Here is a 15,883-nt window from a genome sequence, read left to right on the forward strand (position 1 = left end):
TTAAAAATACATTCTCTGAAAACCTAAATATCTTATGCAGTGTTATTTCTAAAACAAGAAAGTCAAATTGATCTTGTTTTAAGGATTTTTAGATATTTTTACAGGAAAACAATAAAAAAATTATTATCAAGAATGACATTTTCCCTAATATCAAAGGTCTTACTAGAAAAAAGAAATTATGATCCAATGTGAACTTTCTTGATAAAAAAATATGATTGTGCCTGGTAATGTGCATGTAAAATGGCTATTGACAATATATATATATATATATATATATATGTATATATGTATGTATATATATATATATATATATATATATATATATATATATATATATATATATATATATATATATATTGTCTTATTGTGTATTCTATATATACTTTATTTTCTATTCAATTTTTAATAATTTTTTATTATTATCTATGTCTTGTTACTGTTTTGTATTGTTGTGCACTGGAAGCTCCTGTCACCAAGACAAATTCCATGTGTAAGCATACTTGGCAATAAAGCTCATTCTGATTCTGATTCTGATACCGGTCTCAAAATTGTATATCTTGAGTATTCTTCGGTATGAAATTATGGAAATAATAGCCTAAAGCAAATTGCTGGCTAATGCAGTTTATTTTACTGTTTTGAACATAAATTTAATGTAAACATAAGTTTATTTAATGGTTACGTTTGAGTTGGAAAAGATTTCATGAATTTTTTAAGATGCGGTCATTGAATGCATTTTCAGTTCAGTCCACAGACACTGATGTTGTGTTGATAGTATGAGTTTTGAAAATGTATAGGTAACCAACTGTAAAAAACTGTAAATATACATTTAACATTTTTTAAATTAAAACAAATCAGACTTAATCTGCTAAATTAATGTTGAAATATAAGTCTGTGAAAAGGGTCCATCATTGTATTAAGCACTCTCATCTCTCCTATATCTTCTAACTTTTAGGTAGCATTGGAAACTTTACCATTGAAAAACATCCAAACAAATTACAGTAGTTCAATACAATGAATCAAACTTCTCTGCTAATAAAGTATGCTCAATTTTGTATATATTGTAACAGATAAAGGACAGGCAGAACCAGCTGAACAGTAAACATAAAGTTTAATGATAAAACACAACATAAATCATAAACGAACAGACACACATGCAGCGTAGCCACGTGTGTCTCTCTCTCTCTTGAACTGGCGTCTCCGGCTGCCCTTTATCTCGCTCTCCCACTGATCAGCTGATTCAGCGATGAACATTGTTCTACTTGAAGCTTGAAAAGACAGCATATTAAGTTTAAGCTTCATATTTTAACAGTCAATAACTCTCAAAAGTGTAAACTCCTCTCTTTGGCAGCTTTGGTAGCTTTGGCATTAAAAGTCAATAAAAGCGTTTGGAATTTTTCCTTCACCCTCCATTAACCCGTTATTTGTTCCTCCCTCAGAGTCACTGAACATCCCAGATCTCACAGAGAAGGGGGGTGAACTTGTGGTCGCTCATGCGCCATGACTCCAACATCTCAGCATGGTGATGGTTGAGAGTGCGCAATTCAGTCAGACGTCTCAGGAGCCGTGCAAAGCGCTGGGGCTCCTGAAGGTGCTGTAGTTTACAGAACTTCCTCACCACCTCCAACATGGGCTCCTGTAGACATTCCACTGCCTGCTGGTCCTTTACATATGCCCTGTCTGCAGTGGGATACAACACTGCTTTAGTTATATGGACGGACACCACTGGCCTCCTGAAGAGTAAAATACTGATAAATGTGTGTTAGTTTTCTTATTGTTGCCCTATGAATCATTAATAGGGCTGTCAATTTAACATGTTAATTTAGTGTGATTAATTATATAAAAATTACACGTCAAAAAAATGTACGCAATTAATTGTGTTCCGGGACCGTAATAAGGAATATTCCTACATTGGAGCAATAGACCAATCCTTTGGCAATGTAACCACTTACGTCACAAGTGGTGGCAGAATATGTGCGCAAAAGTAAACTTTTATCGGATTCAGTTGTTGAAAAATGGTTTCGAGGGCTCTCGAAGATGACTGTGGCTTCAAGCCATCAACAGAACTGACTGGGCTGACGAGATCATTTCAGCTCACGACTTTGCAGCAAACATTTATAGCGAACATTATTACAGGTATGTTATTAACTCATATCATTATAATAATTGTACAGCTAACAATATTTGTGTATTTATGATGGTTTTGTGTCATACTTTAATTTAATCCTCAAATCTGTCAAATCTAACACAAAAGTTTGCCAGCTCTCTGTCACCACTTACTGTGCACGTGCTGAAATTTTTGTAAAAAATGGGATTGGTCTATTCAAGCATGAACCAGCTGTTTTCTCCAGGTGGCAGTATGCGAAACTCCAGCTGTCTAGGCAACGTGCAGCTTATACAGAGAAGAAACCACACTCAAGGGGTGGTCACACTAGGCTTTGATCACGCTAATGGACCCTTTTCACACGTCCGCTTTCGTGAAGCGGAAATCGTCATAGTTGGGTAAACGCAACTATGGCCACTGCCGAGGTGTATGTGTTTTCACAGTCCTTAAAAGTTTGACTGCAGAGACCTATGTCCTGCTCCATCTGACTTCTAATCCTGTCAAACACACACTCTCGTGTCAGTTGTGATGTATATTCCAATGAAACTGTGATGGTACAGCTCAGATTTCAAAGCGTTTCACAATTCCACTTGTGGGCGACTGCTGTAAGTCCTCATCTTGAAAATACTGTCCACAGACGAAAGTGCTTCCTCATTTAATAATGAAGTTATCTTCTTTTTATTTTCACATTTAATTGCCTGAACCTACTGAACTCGTACAAAGTTCAGCATCTTTTGGAAATTCATGGAAACACAAATCCAGATGTTTTCTTTTAGAATCTGTGCAAATAGGAACACTGTAGTGCCACTGGTTATTTGTGTTCTTCCCGATCGCCGCCATAGTTTTCGCTTTGCGGAAGCGAAAGTGTGAAAAGGGTCCATTTTTTTAGTATAATGCAACGGACCAGGACATGATGTCATGCAGGAGGACTTCTGGTGTAAGTAAATAATACATCACAAAAAAGTAATAATATTCTTATAAAACTGTTAAAATATATTGTCTATACTCACTTTCCTGCAACAATGAAACACGCAGCTTAAAATATGTTTTCTTTGTATTGAGCCAAGAAGTCAGTGTGTGACATTACGAGCTTGTATTGATCATGCATCCTCTCCTCGTACTAATTCACAGTTCAGAGTCCACCAAGCTTGAACTTTGGTTTGCAGCGTCGTATGAAATTTCTTCGCATAAGCTTATGTTTCTGGTCTCCTGTGTTCAGACGCCCTTCAGGTGGTGGTCACACTATACTAGTGACAGCACAACAAATTATTCATCATTATTACCCCTGAAATAAATACTTGAATAAATTTAATGGTGACATTTCCACAATGCTTTTTTTTTTCCTCCCAAAATTGGAACGCCCAATTCCCAATGCGCTCTAAGTCCTCATGGTGGTGTAGTGACTCGCCTCAATCCGGGTGGCAGAGGACGAATCTAAGTTGCCTATGCATCTGAGATCGTCAATCCACGCATCTTATCACGTGGCTTGTTGAGAGTGTTACTGCGGAGACGAAGTGCGTGTGGAGGCCCACGCTATTCTCCACAGCATCCAAGCACAACTCACCACGTGCCCCACCGAGAACGAGAATTTGGTTGCTTACCTGGCTGGACCTGGCTGGAGTCACTCAGCACACCCTGGATTTGAGCTCGTGAATCCAGGTGTGGTAGTCAGTGTCTTTGCTTGCTGAGCTACCCAGGCCCCCTCCATGATGTGCTCTTTTTGTTTTTAAAACTCCCCCATTTATCTCATCTTTTTATATCTTACATTTTACCTGATGGTAATTTTTTCTATCACAATTAGTATTTTTCATGATTATGAAACTGATAATGAGTTAGATAATGTGGTACATTTTATTTGTATGATGGGTAAATACCATATCCATAAAGCAAGGTATCTTAAATTCAAACCCAATCCAAAAAGTTTTGCAATGGACTTACAAATTTTGATAGCTTCCCTTCTGAAAATGTCCTCAGACAAGAAAGCTAAAAGAGCATCCCTTATTCTTAAAAAGTTTTTAGATAATCTGTATAAAAAAAAAAAAAAAAAAAAAAAAAAGCTCCCTTCCAGCCAGGTCTCCTAAGCAACCAAATTGGCCCAGTTGCTAGGGAGGGTAGAGTCACATGGGGTAAACTCCTCATGGTCGCTATAATGTGGTTCCAGATTGAGGCCAGTCACTACGTCACCACGAGGACTTAGAGTGCATTGGGAATTGGGCATTCCAAATTGGGCATTCCAAATTGGGGAGAAAATCAAAAAAACAAAAGCCAAAAAAAAAAAAAAAAAAAACACTGCATAATCATTTTCTTTTTTTTTTTGTCTTTTTTCTTTTTTTTTTTTTTTTTTGTAAAATTATCTAAACATCATTAAAACTAGATACAAATAAGCAAAATTTGAAAGGTATTGAGAATTTTTTTTTCTTTTCAGAAAGTCTATCTTGATGTTTATTGTAAATTGGTATATGTCTCATCACTGTCATGACTGCTATGTTGCTCGGAACTGCACCCAAGACTTTCACCCACTGTTGCACTTGTGTATATGGTTGAGTGACAATAAAGGGATTTGATTTGATTTGAATTGAGACAGGACTCAGCGAAACTCTGCCTTTGGCATTGACCCGCCTCAGTCCCCAGTTGGCCTACTTTAGCCAAAGGGTATTCGTCGGGCCAAGGCTCTTGGCCGTTGGCCCTGAGGAATCCCAAGGAAGCATAGTAAAGTCACCCTTACAAAAATTTAGAGTTCATGGCAAATTTGCTGCAATTTTTCACATTCCAAACTGTTTTCCTGTAACACGCCAACAAAGGTGACCATAAAGATGTCAATCAGAAGTGAAACTTAATCTTAGCAATGTTTTGGCCAATTCTCACTACATTTTTGCTCTAATAATCGTCAGACCATGACTGTTGTGACCCAGAGTATTACTGCGCTGACTTGTAATCAAAACATTCATAAAGGTGTGGCTTTGAATCCAGTCTTGAACAAGTTTGTAAAGGATTCTGTTGCTCTTGACTTTGCATCTTGCTGAGCACAATAAAGGCTGATGTCATGGGCTAAAGGTCTAAAGTAGTCAAATGGATGCTTTAAATCCATGGTCCTCAGTTCTGGTACTGAGGTCACACATCACTACACATTTTGTATAATTTATTTCTTCTTCTTCTGGTGTTTTATGGTGGTCGGCAATCCAACTTAAACGGTGCATTCCCGCCACCTAATGGATTGGAGTGTGGAGCGCTAAATGGTTGGGAAGTTGGGAATACACACACACACACTCACACACACACACACACACACACACACACACAAAAAACGTATCTTATATTCTATTGATCAATCTTGTATCTTTTAAGTAATTAAATAATTCTTGATAAATTCTTGATTGCTTTGGGCCATTTCCTAACAAAACCTTAAGTGACACATCATTTACTCCCAGAGATCTTTAAGCTTGAGTTAGATGAAATTTTACTCTTTCATATGCATCACATGTTATAATTACATGTTCTACTGATTCTTCTTGACCACATTTGTCACATTTACCATTCTCATGTTTCCCTATTCTGTACAAACACTTATTTAATGTACAATATCCAATACGCATTCTGGAAATTAAAACATCCTCTTTCCTGTTTCCAAATAGTATGTTCGATCAATATATTGTTGTACTGCTAAACTTTCTAACATATTCCTTTCCTTGTTATGCTTTTCTTCATATAACTGTATGTCCACTAGAGGCATTGGTAAAAGCCAAGCAGGTATTGCTGACATAGCCACAGAAGGGGCAATGTTGATATCACTTATTCCTATATTCTGTGCCTCCTTATTGGCTGTCCATCCAAAGCTTGTTAATTTTTCATACTCATATTCCCAACAATCATTTAAGACTTTCTTAACTGGCTGACTATCCGAGTGACCTTTTATATTAGTCCAGTATCTCATCTTTAACTTGAGCCTTCTAATTTCTAGAGGCATTTCATCCATCTCTACTTGTACTGCTGTTACTGGAGATTAACTTATTGCTCCACAACATATTCTCATTGCTTGTGATTGCATTGCCTCAACCTTTAAAAGTAGTGTTTTAGATGCAGAACTGTACACCATACTTCCATAATCAATAGCAGCTCTTATTAGTGCACAATATATACTTTTAAGAGACTGACGGCATGCTCCCCATTCAATTCCTGCCAAACACCTCATTGTCGAATTGTCATGATTAATTAATTTCATGTATTTAATGCAGGAAGTTACAAAATATTTTCTGCCAAATGCAAAATGAAAGTTTTATGACTCTCAGTAAATTCATGGGGAATTCCGTAAGGCGTACTTGATTTGTGTCTACAGTTCACACCAAGGAAATAAGAAGGACATTAATCATACAACAAAGGAATGCGATATGAGGGAAAAAGTCATTTTTCCGAAGAGAAGATAAAAGTTGTAAATCGATTACAAAATTTTTAGGACTGGTCTTGAATTTAAGGCATCTTGCTTTATGAATGTGATTTTTCCCATCGTACATATAAAGTTTAAAGCATTAACTTAACTAATTGACATTTAGTTGAACCATCATGAAATATTCACAAAGTTATAAATTGCAAGAAATAAAGAAGCTAAAATTTGAAACCAGAAACGCTTTGTGTAATTGTAACAGCAGAAATAAAACCTAACTAACCTCTTTTATTTAAGGAAGGTTGGGAGTATGAACTAATTTCTGTTTTCAATACAGAGCCTATGTGGCTGTCACATGTAAAAATTAACGAATCACTCTCTGAGAGTACTCGTTCTTCCCTAAATCATATATAAGATTTGTTCAAAAATGTTTTGCTGTCTACCTGAACAAGGCATATGAATTTTGACCGGTTTCACAAATAATCCACAGCTTCCATTGGTTGGCCAAACAGATAGTCCCGCCCCAATCTCACACCATAGGCTGAACCAGTGTTGCTGGATTGGGCTCATTGGGATGTTCCGACAAACAGAGCAATGTTTTAATAGCACCACAAAGCCTCAGTGTTTACACTTCAAACAAATCTCAAATGGCTGATTTTGTTATCTCTGCATATTAAGCTGTGATAAGAGAAAGTTTTTTTTAACATTAAACAAATGGCATGCTTCCCTCTTAATATCTTAAGCAATTTTACTTCTCAATAAAATTCATCTTGTTTTTACTATAAAACAAGACCAAAATACGGATTAAGAAAATGATTTCTTGCACTGAAAGTCAAAATATTTGTGCTAGCCAGGAACTGTTAAAAAAACTGATAGAAGTGCGAGCACAAAGATGCCTGAATTCTGTATATATTAGAGAAAACAGATGTTACCCCTGAGAGACGATATGATTACAATATTCAGACTCCTTTCACAGTTTCATTCATATCCCTTCAGATGAAAGTATAACCTTTGTCATAACTTTCCAAAAAAGGGAGGGAGCAGAAAATCAAAACAAAAACCTGACTCATCACAGAGGCTTCATGCCAGAGAAATGTCAGAGGCACTGAGAGGCAGGGAGTGGGACAATAGACCTCTCGATGTTTAGATAGAGAACAATAGTCTCTTTAGACAGTGCTTCACTCTCTCCCCTGGTTGGCCTTTTATGTGAATATTCCTAAACCCTCACTGTGGGAAAAAAGAGTGACAGACTCGAACAATCTCTGCCACTCTGCATTCAACTGTTTGTTTAGAAATATTACAAACAAACTGGACAAAGATTACAGTGGTCCATCTCAGTTTTTCAAATACTGAGAAGCTGAATGTAAGGGTATGTACCAAATAGCACACTACCAAACTACTCTTAAGTTTGCTGCAGTATATAGTATGTACTGTATACTCTGCACATTATGCAAATTTTCTGTTTAATATGGAATATTGTCTACTTACTATTTTTTTAAATGCAGACACTGCAGAGTATCAGAGACTATTTAGCAGAGACGGGCCACTTCTATTAAAATGAATGGGAGAAACTGAAACGCCCAACAGTCGGACTGTAGAAAGGAAGTCCCTGCTTACAGGTAAAAAAGCCAATCACCTTTTAGATACAGAAATCACCAGTCAATCAACTCGAGAATGCGCATGTGCATTAGCTATACAAGCCGGGAATATTGCATTTTTTAGCGTAATCTAAGGTGAAGAAGCACACTTTATGATTCCAGTTGTAACAGGTGTTATATTTATTTATTAATTTCACACAAAATCTCTCTTTTTGTTATTATCATTTGTTATATTTATATAATTATTTTGTATTCTGGAAATTCTCTTAATATTTCATTTAATTTATTCTTTTAATATTGATTTATTTTATTTGAGATGTCATGTTTCTATGGTTATATGGTACTTTTTCAGTATTGTTCAAAATGGCGCGTGGCTCCTTCAAGACTTATGTTCCGGTTCCGGTTGCTCTCCTTCAGTTCGCGGTAAGCGCGACTGAAGAGAGGTTAGTTGTGCTGAAGCTCCGTCTAAAAAGTTTGATATGAGTTTTGTTTATTGTAATAAAACCTGTAATTTTGTTCTTAAATGCACTTTAATCTTATTCAAACATGTATGAAGTTTGTGTGAATGATATGGAGCATGTATTTTTGGAGAGAGTTCATTAAGCATGAGTGTGCAAGCTCTGTGGCTAAAATAATGCTTTTCACGGACAGGCTGGTGTTCCAGTTGTGAGAGAAGGCCACAGATTCGAGCTTATTTTGATTAATTTGTCTCTTTATTCATGCAGAATAAAATCTGGCCTGAGTAATTCCTGTTGCCCGGTCTTGTTCATTTATCCACACAACGCAGAGCTAAACGAAGGCCGGTCACACAGTGTTGTCAGACTGTACGGCTGATTCGGAATATGTTATTTGATAGTAAACTTGACCAACTGTATTGGAAATTTCGGTCTTTCCCCATTCAAACAGATAGATGCTGCAGTAGTCTGCTACTTGTTTACATAGAAAAAAAAGCTCCCCGAGACAGTTCCAAAAATGACCGCCAGTGGACTGATTTGCTAGAAAGACTTTGACAGTATCCAGTCTTTCAAAGTTGAAGTGTGTAATTTCTGCGGCACTGGCATCACCAAACGTAATTTAAAAAGTAATCAAACAACCTTCCGAATACACCCCCGTTTGCTATTGATCGAACAAACAGATAATATGGCCCCCAACTCAAGCCATTGGTTGAGTCAGTGTTGTTGAGTCGGGCTGGACAGGTTGCTCAAAACAAACAGAGGAATTTTTATAGCACCACAGAGACACAGGGGCAGATTCACTAAACAGTTGTGCCACTTTTGCATGTGGTATTTCAGCAAAAATACCTGCATTTTATTCACTAACCGCAATCACATTTACTGGGCACAATCAGCACTGAAATTGCGTTACGTCTACAATATTTAAGTGAAGTCATTATCATTCCTTTTTGGAACAAACACCCCTTCTTTCTATGCAAAGGCTCATTAAAGACTGTGCATCATTCACAAAACCTCGTGCAATTTGCCCTGCACAATTTACATTGTGCTATTTGCGCAAATGAACGTAGGTGATAAAATTAATTTTAATTAAAAGAGATTTTTGTGAACATTTTCAACCGATCATTACAGCAGTAATCTGCGGCATCCTCGGCTATATTGCACTCAGAATCGGATCGCAAGATCAGAATAGCGAATGCCAATTGCGTTCAGCAGTGATTTTGTGGATGCGTTTTTTGCCGTTGCCTGATCACACGTTAGCGTGTGCAAAAAAACAAAAAAACAAAAAAAAAAACAGTATTTTTAGCAGGCGCAATTCATTCTAAGTGAATCTGCCCCACAGTGTTTACAGAGAAAATTAACCTACAAATGCTTAGAGTTTTATTTGGATGTAAAGCTGGGACAGGAGAAAGCATTTTAACACCGTAAAAGTTACACACTTCAGCTTTAACTCAATTGTAAAAAAAAAAAAAACATTCGGTACCACTTTATTTTACAGCACACTGTAAAAAATGTCCATAATTAAAAAAAATAAAAAAAATGTAATTGGTTAACGAGTAAGTACCATAAAATATATGTATTATATATATATATATATATATATATATATATATATATATATATATATATATATATATATATATATATATATTTAAAAAGACAATATTGTGGTTTTACAGTAAAATTTTGTAAAAATGAAATTTTTTAGATGTAAAAGGTATGATTTTCCCATAAAATTAATGGTAACAATTTATATTATGTTTAACAAGATTATGTTTAGTGTTTGTGTGAGTGACACTGAGCACTGTCTCTACATGTTTATTGGTCATTGCTCCTGGAAGGGCCTCTATTGATGACCTTCATGTCATCATGTGCCCTTCTGTAATTACTACGGTGATTAACAATACATTATAAAGTGAAAAGCAAATTTTTACATTTTCAGAAGGTTGATGTATTAAGTTTATAATTTAATAATATAAACGACGATACTGCACCGTAAAATATACATACAGAAAGAGCATGCTGGTTGATCAGCATTTTTTGCTGGTGAACAACATGCTAGTTAGACCAGTACCAACCAGCATAAAGGAACCAAAGCTAATCTTTTCAGCAGGGTTAGAAGATATGTAATGGATTTAGGCATAATTTACGGGTGCGACGGGTGGGACGTGTACACTTACACTTTTTGCCTTTGCCAATTTTGTCCCCACCACTTTTAGAAATACACTTTCATCAGGTAAGTGCCTAATGCTGAAGAAACATCTCCAGTCCTTGAGCAGGAGTTTCCATTTCGTTCATGTGTTATAATAAGTTGCAATCCAGTGCGGGAGTTTGTTATTTTAATGAGTGCTCATTGCGGCTGTTATCCGTGGCACTGAGTGGCAGTGGGCTTCGATGTTCTCTAGTGCATCCAGACGTGCGCTCTACTCAGTCCGCTGTTGAGTAGCTTGCACTCCTTTCCAGTTAAAACCAACAAAAGCCTTCATCAGCCAACTAACATGGACAATTGCATCTATGTGAACTTCTGCAGTTAATCCAGGATGGACTTCAAAGACATTAGTCATTAATCTTACAGTTCATACAAAATCTTTGTCTAAACACTGGCCCTTAACACTTACTTAGTTTACTAATTTTAAACCATGACTTGCACTGCACACAAATAATTAATATTGGCATTATATTCATGCTGTTTAGCCAGAGGGGAACTGGCCCCCACAGTGAGTCTGGTTTCTCCCAAGGTTATTTTTCTCCATTAACCAACATCTTATGGAGTTTTGTGTTCCTTGCCACAGTCACCTTCGACTTGCTCACTGGGGTTATAAAATACAATTATTATTTAATTACTTAATTTTTAAACACAATTCACTATCGTATTTTATCAAACAACACAATGATGACTCTAAGACAGTATAGATATTACAGTATTATCTTCTGTTAATGCCTGATCTTCTGTAAAGCTGCTTTGAAATTATGTGTGTTGTGAAAGGTGCTATACAAATAAAAATGACTTGACTTAAAAAGCAAAGCAAAATGCAAAATGTGTCTCCACTTATGATATACATCCCCTGACATACAGATGCAACCTTCGTTTATTAAATAAAAAAATTATGTTAGGGCGAATCAGGGTTATTTTCATAAATTAAAACTTAAACTAAGAGGAAAACCACTGATTTATAAACATTTTTAACAAAATAATTATTGCAAAGTAAATGAAAAACTAAGACTAACTAAACTAACAACAGTTATTGAAAAACTAACTAGAAAATAAATCATAAAAAATTCATTATCGTTTTCGTAATCGAGCACTCACTCTTCAAATGGCGGAATAATCTGACCTGTGTGACATGATATCATATAAAACTGATGACATGTTTTAACCAGAGAAGCGATGCTGCCAGAGAGGAAGAAGCTGCACTTTGCACTCCAGATGTACTACAAAGTGACCACAATAATGCAGATATCAAAGTATGGGCAAATTATACAAACATACTAAATAAGTAACACACAGAATCAATGACTTTGACAAATAAAGCATCTGCAAGCTAAACTTGCATGTTAGCATATAAAAGGAAACACCCCGGTGTTAAATCCTTTAGTCTGTAATGAATCCTTTATTCAAGTTCAAATAATAATTAAGCAAGTGATCTAAATAAGCACAAACTCTGAAACTAGCATTTCTCTGTGCGGTCAAAGCTGCTATGAGTCGCTTGAAGTGAAGCAAACTTGCCGTTTGCTGCAGCTTCAGTCGTGATGGCTCGCAATGAATTGAATTATAGTTTATTAATGTGTTACTTTGTTTATCTTATTGTGAGGTAACTGCTGATACCAAGGTCAATTAAGAAGAGAGAGTTTGCTTTTGTGAGATAAAGTTGGTTCGAAATCAAGTGAACAAACAGGTGAGAGACAGTAGGCTTATTTTACATTATATTATAAGTTGTTAATTCTTTTTTACATGCTTTCTGATTAAATTAAAAAAATCCTTTAAAACTAAGTATTTACCTGAGGAGCCACACTGATATTAAGATATTTCGATTTATTTGCAGAGACTGTATCTTGAATATAAATATATTTTGTCGTACTACACAGGTAGATTTTTTTTTAACTTGTTTTAATAAACAACTGCCAGTGCAATAAGACAAAATACACTTATTTAATACATATTTTCTGAAAACAAGTCATAATATCTAATGCAGTATTGCTTCTCAGGTAAATTGATCTTGTTTTAAGGATTTTTAGATATTTTACAAGAAAGCAAATAAGACTAATACATGATTTGTGTATTTTTAACTGAATTAAATTTTATAGAAACCCAGAATTCAGAGAAGGTTATTTAAAAGTATTTTCTAAGATACTTTCATCCTGCACGAGAGAGAGAGCTGCACGGAGCAGAGTGTTCCTGAGTGCTATTTGTATTGTGCTGAAAAGCATCAATTTGAGTGTGACCACTGAAAAGTGGAATATATATATATATATATATATATATATATATATATATAGACTGTGAAGCTGTGGGAAATAAAGCCCTTTTGAGTTGGATCGCGCCATGTCCTGCTTCCTCCTTTTGATCCAAATACGAACATCTGTTACAGTTGTGCTGAAACCTGGGAGGGAGGAGGGATATGCTTTGGTGCAGCAGCGGCCCTCTGCCTGGGGATGGAAGGGTCGCTTCCGGCCGCGAGAGCTGGAGGAACCGCTGCCGTCCGCCGAGAAGGGGAGGAGCGAGCTGTCGTTCGCCAGAGGGCGGAGGAGCATTGAGGACTGGGCAGCAGGGTCTGGGGACAGTGAGCAAGTTTTCTCTCTCTCTCCTCTCTCTCTGTGTGTCTCCCGCTCGCCCTTTCCCTCTCCCCACGCCTCCCCTCATCTCTCACCCAGGTTCCCGGGAGGCAGGGTGGACCACTGGCTGACAGAACGGTCAGAAGGGCAGTGTTTCCCCTCCAGAGATGGGGGGGGGGGTAGGTCAGTCTGGTGGTGCCCCATGAGAGCACATGGCCGGTGCTGAATCAGATAATCAGGGGAAGAGCAAGATAAAGGGGGGCCGGAGGTGTCAGTTCCAGGGAGAGAGCGATGCACATGGCCGCGCTGCATGTGTGTGTTTGTTTATGTTTGTTTTATGTTGAGTTTTGCATTAATCTTTATGTTGACTGTTCAGCCGGTTCCCGCCTCCTCCTTGCCCATCCTTTTACTGTTACAAAGTGTTTACAAGATTTTAGTATAATAAAATCGCTTACTAACCTTTTCTGCGTAAAGTTATAGCCAACAACTTTTTGGTTTACAACTTTGCTGCCATGACGATGTAATGTCAACAAACCCTAAAACGACTGTAAAAATGACGATTTAAACAACTTTACAACTCAAATATTACATGAGTTTTAACAGAAGAATCAATGAAAAATATAAGCTTCACATTTCTGCCTTTAAAGCCCCATTTACTTCCTTTATAAGTGCCTCACTGTTATGGGAATACTTTTGTGCCAATTGTTTCGAATGTAACTTTTCAAGAAACGGATCAAAATATAAACTGAGAATGAATTAAAACATTCTGAAACTGAAAATATAAACTGAGAATGAGTAAAAAAATCTGAAACTGAATTTTTTTATTGAAAGGCTAAATTTATACTTAGTCTTCAAATAAACTGCATACTTAATTAAATTAATTCTCTGCTTGCGTTCGCTGATCAGGACTTATGAATGTGCTTCTCGCGTTTTCAGTCATGCTTCTAAAGTTTTCATTTGGCTGTATGGCCACCAAAGTGTTTTTTGCCAGCTTAAAATGGCAGGCACTCTTCTGAAAACATCCAGCTCAATAGATCTGAAGGACGCATACTTCATGTACCAATTGCACTGCGGCACAGGCGGCTTTTTATATTTGCGTTTGAGGGAACTGCGTATCAATTTAAAGTCCTTCATTTCAGTCTGTCTCTGGCTCCCCACACGTTCAAGAAATGTATTGATGCAGCGGTCGCCCCATTGAAAATTAACAGAGGGTGTGTGCTTTGGATTACCTCAGCGATTGGTTATTACTAGCCAATCAGAGGCACTACTGAGTGAACACAGAGACTTGCTGCTTTGCCATATGGAAAATCTGGTCTAATGTCAACTGGTCGAAAAGCACACTTTCCCCATCCAGTAAATCTCCTTTTTAGGAGTTCATGCATGCGCACCTCATTAACGAGCGTGTAGAGACCATTCTTCGGTATCTGTTTTAGTTCAAACTGAAAAAACATTACCACTGAAGTTATTTCATTTTCATGTGCATCGCGGTAACTTGCCACTGTCTGGCTGCTCTAGCACCATGGACAGTGCCAGCCTTCTACCAACAGGGTGTTATGCTGGGACAAATTTTCAGAAAGAAAGTGCTGACCACAAATGCATCCAATACAGGTTGGGGTGTGGCGTGTAATGGACGTCTGACTTTTGACACCTGGAAACAGGTGTGAAATAGCCATGACATATCAACCGCCTAGAGCTACTGGCTGTCTTTCTAGATTTGAGAGCTTTTCATTCCGATAATGTGAATCACCACATTCTGATTCGTACGTATAACACAACAGTAGTGGCGAATATATGTCGCCATGTCGCGCTGGCACATGTACGACCAGCGAAAACCAAGTATGCTCTTCCCCCAGTGCGCCTCCTTCATTCTGTCATCAGCAAAGTCCGAATGGACATGGAAACAGTTCTGTTAATTGCACCGAAATGGCCCAACCAGTCCTGGTTTCTGGAGATGGTAGAAATACTGGACGGGCCTCCATGGAAAATACCGCTGAAGAAACTTCTTCTTTCTCAAACACAAGGCACGGTTTGGCATCCCCAGCCAGAGCTGCGAAGCCTACACATGTGGCCTTTGAACAGAGTGCTTAACGCGCCAGAACTGATACATTAATCATGAACACCATTTACAGGCCAGAGTGCCATCTACAAGATGCCTCTACATGCTAAAATGGAATATGTTCACTGATTGGTGTCTTTCACATGGCAAAGACCCAGTAAACTGCCCCATACATTAAATTCTCATTTTTCATCAAGAGCAATTAGATGCAGGACTCACTCCGTCAACGCTTAAAGTTTATGTGGTGACTATATCTGCGTATCACGCACCTGAAGCCGGAGCCACTATAGGCAAACATGATTTCATTATAAAGTTCCTTAGAGGAACAAGACGATTATATCCACCTCGGCCGGCTACAGTCCCGACTTGGGACCTAACTTTGGTCCTAAAAGTGCTCGCAGGGCCCCCTCTTTGAGCCTTTGGACTCTGTGGATTTGTGCATACTCTCCATTAAGACCACACTACTTCTGGCTCTGGCCTCAGTGAGAAATGGGTGGGTGACTTACATGCACTATCAATTGACGA

General features: G+C 37.5%; 1 long non-coding RNA gene and 1 pseudogene across 1 annotated transcript; one reads left to right on the top strand and one right to left on the bottom strand.

Moving 5' to 3' along the window:
* Positions 1 to 587: 587 nt before the first annotated feature.
* The window catches only part of LOC127456135 (bile acid receptor-like), a 55,807-nt pseudogene continuing 40,511 nt past the window's right edge, over positions 588 to 15,883 (bottom strand).
* Positions 7,602 to 8,860, top strand: LOC127456230 (uncharacterized). Its single transcript, XR_007899806.1, has 4 exons — positions 7,602 to 7,848; positions 7,985 to 8,098; positions 8,430 to 8,520; positions 8,729 to 8,860. It is a non-coding gene; the product is annotated as an uncharacterized LOC127456230 (long non-coding RNA).

The sequence above is a fragment of the Myxocyprinus asiaticus genome, chromosome 18 (assembly GCF_019703515.2).
Source record: "Myxocyprinus asiaticus isolate MX2 ecotype Aquarium Trade chromosome 18, UBuf_Myxa_2, whole genome shotgun sequence".
NCBI classification, from domain to species: domain Eukaryota; kingdom Metazoa; phylum Chordata; class Actinopteri; order Cypriniformes; family Catostomidae; genus Myxocyprinus; species Myxocyprinus asiaticus.